Here is a 6,497-nt window from a genome sequence, read left to right as displayed (position 1 = left end):
GGTGCTAAATTCGTAAATACAGTAATTACAACATAACATTACTGCGTATTGAACTACTTTTTCTGTCAAATTTGTGGTATAACATGATGTTTTGGTGCTTAATTTGTAAAATCATAACCTAATTTGATGTTTAATAGGCTTTTCCTTAATCCCTCCTTATTATCCAAGATATTCGCTTATCCAAGCTTCTGCCGGCCCATTTAGCTTGGATAAGCGAGACTCTGCTGTACTTCTAAAACATAACAATTCTATTATAACATAAAAATATATTCCATTGTAAAATAATCACGTGAGGCCGTGGAAGGGAAGCGGGCTTGGCTGGGCCGTCCGTCACGAAGGAAGGAATTCTCATGTATCGCAATGGTTAAATTATTCTATCATATAGTGTAGCATTATAACTATTTTTCATTATAATATGATTATATTATAGCATTATTATATATTATTATACTGTCTGTGGCCTCACAGGCCTCTCTCTGCCCACACAAGCCCCGCCTTGCCGCCCGTCAATCAATAAATATTTGTATTTATTTTTTTATCATTATTTTATTAACACTGGGCTGAGTGGGTTGCTAGGAGACCAAGTGGGCGGAGCTTAGCCTTCTAACTGGCAGCAATTGGATAAAAACAATTATTCCTCTCCCTCTAATTAGGAATTTCTTTTTCTTTTCTTTTTGTTGTATCAACCTAGAGGCATGGATGAGGGGTTGTGATGTCAATTTTCGAGGTTGTGGGGTGTTTACTTTTGTTGTTTTGTCCGCTGCCGTGATGCCATCACTCTTTTATATATATAGATCAACCAGCCTTTAATTTGGGCATTCTGCAGAATGGAAAATCTATACACATAATAAAAGTGAAAAATGTGTATGTGTGTATGTGGCAGAGGTGTCTACTTACGCAGACAACCTAGTGCCTCCACAAACAGCTATAGTTCCCACTGAGCAGGAGACCAATGGCACTTCCTCCACTGACATGCAGGTTATAGTGAGCGCCATGGACATGTAACCTAAACCCTGCCAGTGTCCTCCACAAATACCATTCTGCCCCCCACCCAAGTGAAAGCTTTCATGCAAGGACAATTTAACCCTAGTTGTTCTGTTTTTCCTCCAGAATGGAGGTCTCATGGTTCCTTAATTTGCATGACCCCGCCCACTGCCTCTACCTTTACCCTTTCCTACCCTTTGCTATGGCCCACAGTTAACAGAGGAATTGATCAGCAACTGAACAAAAGGTTTGGGGAGAATTCACAATGATTTACAAGAGTTGTACTTGACCTACATCCAGAGAGCATTGTTAACCCAACCAACGATGGATCTAGACCAAACTTGCCATGGATAATGAGACTTGAAGTACCTTCACTGATACTGTGGCCCCCACCAACAATAGACTGGGACTAAACTTGGCACAGAGAAGCCCCATGACCAACTGAACATACTGCATGGGGTTAGTAGAATGGACCTTGATTTTGGGAGTTATGGCTTACCTACATCCAGAAAGCACTAAACCCAGCTGATGTCAGATCTAGACCAAACTTGGCACACAGACCTAACATGGCCAACTGTGCATACAGGCCTGGTTTGAGGATGATTGACCTCGGATCTGGGAGTTGTAGTTCACCCTTAACCAGAGAGCCCCGAACCCAGCCGATAATGGAAGTAATTTGTAATCCGCAGGGGCAAAGAAACCTGGATAGTTTTTTTGCCCAGGAGTCTTGGTTAAAGCCATTAGATTGTTCTAAGAAGCACAATTTTGGCAGTCTGTTGTTTTCGAGATTTTTTTATTTTAGACCAGTAGTTAAAGGCCCTGATTTTGGCAAGACCTTCGATAGAATGTATTTCTAACTCTGCTCTAACTGCGGCAGCGGTGGTCTTAGTTTCAACGCCAAGTATCTGTCTTAAAAAGTTTGATTGTGTTTGTTCTAGTATTGGTAGTTTGCTTAGGCTTAGATTTCTGCTCCATATAGTATCATGGGGAGGATTTTTGCTTTATAAACTTTCCGAACACCGAACTTTTTGACTTGGTTTTGGTTATTGTCAGCTCGTTTTTGTGGGTGTAGATGTTAAGTTTAATCAGTAATCTTCGTAAACCTATTTGGGTATTAGACATCAGAACCATGTCATCCGCATATGGAAGAGTATTTATGTGTCTGTTACCAATTATAGGCCTATGGCCCTCGGAGCTGCTGAGGTTGTCTGGCAGGTCATTGATATAAAAGTTGAAAAGTAAAGGGGCTAATAAACAGCCTTGTCTTACACCTTTGCAGGAGTCAATTCTCTTTGTCAAGGCACCACTGATTCCTGTCCTAACCTGGATATGGTTGTTGGAGTATAAACTTTTGATCAGGAGTAGTAATCTATGGTCTATTCCATGTACCGTTGCGTTGTAATGCATATTATCATTTATTGTATTGTTCAATGTGTTATGATTTGTTGTTCTTTTTATATTCTGTTATATTGTATTGTTCTGGGTATGGCCCCATGTAAGCCGCCCCGAGTCCCCGTTGGGGAGATGGTGGCGGGGTATAAATAAAGTTTATTATTATTATTATTATTATTATTATTATTATTATTATTAGTTAGTTAGTTAGTTTTTCCCAGATGAGCTCTCTGTTGATGCTGTCAAAGGCTGCTTTTAGATCAATGAAAGCAACATAAAGTCTACTCTCTTTTTTGATGTTTATATATTAGGTGGTTTAGGATAAAACAGTTATCCATGGTGGATCGTCCTGATCTGAAGCCAGCTTGTTCTTCTGATAGGATTTTATTTTCATATTCCCAAAGCTCTAATTTAGAAAGAAGTACTTTAGAGTAGATTTTGGCCACTATATCTATTAGGCTGTTTTTAAAAAATCTTTTTTGCACCCTTTTTTGTAAATAGGGATAATTATTGCCAATTTCCAATCTGTAGGAATGTTGGCAGTGTTATTTATATGATTACATAGACCTGCTATTAGGGGGGCCCACCAGTCAGGGTTGGATTTAAATCTCTGGTGGTAAAAAGTCTTCTCCAGGAGCTTTATTGTTGTTAGTCTTAGACTGAGACCCCTACGCCTTTCTCATTAGGCTCTTAAGTCTTTTCCTAATGGATTGTCACTCAGTATTGAACCAATCCGCTCTATATCTTTTGGTAATTGATGGGGTAGCATTCTCAGTTAAATGATTTTTTAGTTGGCCGCATATATTCTCCAACTGCCATCCAATCGGATGAGGAGGTTTGTATTGTAGCTGACCAATGATCAAAGTCTGAGGAATTAAGGGACTTGTTTATCTCATTAGTGTTGACCTTATGCCACCTGATTCTTTTGTTTAGTTGTACCTCGGTGTTGTTTGTAATCCGTTGATCCAGCTCATTAGTAAATCTAAGGTCCGATGGTACCCTGATCTTAACACTGACTGATTGATGATCACTATCAGCTCTGGGAAGAACTTCAATTTGTGAAAAGAGATAATCTTTTCCAGCAGAGACACAGATGAAATCAAGTACACTACTTGTGTGTATGCCATGGTAAGTGTAGGGGTATTTGAAGTTAGGATCATTGCCCCCTAGGATGAGCAGGCTGCATTTGCTGATTAGTGACAAAAGTTTTGCACCTGCTGCATTGGTCTTTGTGTCGCAGGAAGACCAACAGGGTATCCCGCTTGCAGAGGGACTGGGTAAGCCTATAGAGGACGCAAAGGTCTTAGGTGAAGGGCCTAGTCTGGCGTTAAAATCCCCCAACATAATAATTACAGTGTGTGGGTGAAGGAGTGAGATGTCTAGAATCATGGCTTCTAACTGCACCCATATTTCAGGTCTATGATATGGGGATGTGAAAGGTGGAATATACACATTAATCATTATTAGGTCACTATTCCTGTAACTGAACTTTACAACCAGAACTTGTGGCAAGTCATCTTCCTCATATAATTTGGTACCTTTCCAGTTTAGTTCTGTCTTCAGCAAAATCCCTAGACCCCCAGATGCTCTCCCTTTATTTTTTGATTTTTGGGCGTTATTATACCAAATGTCATAGCCAGGTAGCTGTAACTGATCACCCCCGTCAACCTCCCACGATTCTTGCAGAGCTATTAAGTCAAAGTTATTAAGAAAATTAACCATTTCAGCATTTGAATTTACCCCCTCCCCAGCCACATTCCACGACAGGATCTTCATGTCATTCATTCCAGGGATGGGAGGTCTCCTGGGACCCCGTGTGGCTGTGTAGCTTTCAAGCTATTTCCACGTTTGACCCCTTGCCCACTACTTCAGTATCTAGGGATGTTTCGCCTGAATGTATGATAAAGGAATTATCAGTGTAAACACAGGGGTTAGTAGTTTGGGTTTTCATAATATTGATTTTCGGGGACAGTGGGAAGTGTTTAGTGATGGTCTCATCTTTCTCCTCAGGATATAAAAATCTCATCTCTAGCCAGTTTGTGCTATCTGGAACTGCTCTCTGCTGCTCAATTGTTTCCTCAAGACCTTCTTTATTTGAGTGCTGGCATTTTGTATTAATTTTCTTCAAAAAAACAACTTAGTGCCTCCAACCTTTCTGTGATTTGGCTTTGCTCCTTCCCTGGCAGATCTGCGAAAGAAGCAATCAGAGACTGTTCCTCAGCACTAAACAGATAACCCTGACCATGAGTGTCATCCTCACCATTTGCGGATTGGACTGCTTGGGCTTTATGGAAATATAAACTCTGTTCATTTCCTTCCTTCATATCTGATTTCTGTTCCTCTGCTGACATTGCGTCATCAGGGACCTTTTGGATAGGAACCTGTTTAAAAAAATCTTGAAATAACCATGCCTTGTTTTAGAAAAAGGTCTCTGGTTCTTATAACAAATTTGTTTATGTTAGGGTCAACAAGGGAGACTATAACATCTACATGCTTTTGATCGTTATCTAAATATTCAACCGTATCTATGTCAGAAAGAAACAGCCCCCCTGGTAAGACCTTTTCCAAAAACCCTAGCACATGAGTTTGCAATCTTCCAAACCGGCCAGCTTTCCTGGTTTGGGGACTTTGATAAACACCAGCTTTTTTGGGTCAAGAACCAAATTCCAGTTTTCAATAAGATGTCTTTTGCCATTGATCATTTGTTTATAGTTTTGCTTTTTTGTCATTGGTAATATGGATCCGTCAGCTGTCGCTGTCTTTTACATATTGTCCTTCTCCCCCTTCCTGTTGATTTCCTGGTTAATCCAGTGGGTTTGTGTTGCCATGTTGTTGATCTTTTGGTACCCTGGATTTGTTGGTCTGGAGTTGTCTACTTTGCCTTGTCTAGTGGCGCTGTTTCTTAGCTTCGAGGTACTTTTTTACATTTTCTCCTACCCATTGCAGTGGGGTTTGAGGGTGGGATGAGTGCAAATTATTTCTTTATGCCTCCTTTGGGCTGTGCAAAGGTAAGGCTTTCTCCCTGTAGTTATTCCTTGTATAAACCATTCTTTAAAAAAACTTTTTAAAAAATTCTTAAAACGTTCTGAAAACAATGTTAAAAGTTAAAAGTTCAGTTTATCTGGGCTATGGCACTCCTCCACACTCCTCTGCCGGCTGTCGAAGCCAGGAATTATAATTTCATTGGAGCTCTGCTCTTCCCTATCTGGAGATTCTGGCTGTTTCTGTCCTAACAACTCAAAACAGCTCACCTTTACCTTTACCTTTATTTACGGTAGTATATCAGTGTGAGACAGTTACAATTTCTCCACTCTAGTAATATCGTATTTCTTCCATTCTAAGACACCATCAATTGTAAGGCACACACAAAATGCAGTACCACCAACAGGGGAAAGGGTATATTTATATAGCCCTTGTGATTCTAAGGCCCCATCTACACTGCCATATAAAATCCAGATTATTTGCTTTGAACTGGATTATATAGCAGTGTAAACTCATATAATCCAGTGCAAAGCAGATAATGATTATCTGATTTGATAATCTGGATTATATGGAAGTGTAGAAGAGGCCGAAATTGCACCAGTTATTAGGGATGTCTGTATGGGGAAAAGTGTGTCTAAGAATGGAAGAAATGTAGTATTAAAAGTGTCATGCTTTCCCACACTCCTACAATACATGTGGCCTACAAATTTCATAGATATGACCGAGCTACATATAATGCATATCTGAGGTAATCTTATTCCATTATCTAGCCCAGAGCTTTCCAAATACTTCATGTTAGTGATACACTTTTTAGGCATGCATCATTTCACAACACAGTAATTCAGTTTTATTAGCAAACCGGAGGTTAAGCCAACCCGTTAAAAGATATATGGGCCCACATGTAAATTGTAATGACCGTATATATGGGGACACAATATATCTCATGCAAACCTTCCATTCATACAGTATTTTTAATGTGATTTCTAATATAATAACGGACATTAATGTGACGCACTGCAGCCAACACACTAAGACGTCATGACACACAGTTGGAAAAGCCTTGATCTGGACAAATGCTGAAGAGGAGTGCAGAATTAATGTAGTTTGACACCACTTGAACTGCCCTGCATCAATACCAT

This window comes from Anolis carolinensis, chromosome 4, assembly GCF_035594765.1.
Source record: "Anolis carolinensis isolate JA03-04 chromosome 4, rAnoCar3.1.pri, whole genome shotgun sequence".
Lineage (NCBI taxonomy): Eukaryota > Metazoa > Chordata > Lepidosauria > Squamata > Dactyloidae > Anolis > Anolis carolinensis.
The sequence above is the reverse complement of the archived record's forward strand: the minus strand, read 5'-3'. Positions refer to the sequence as shown.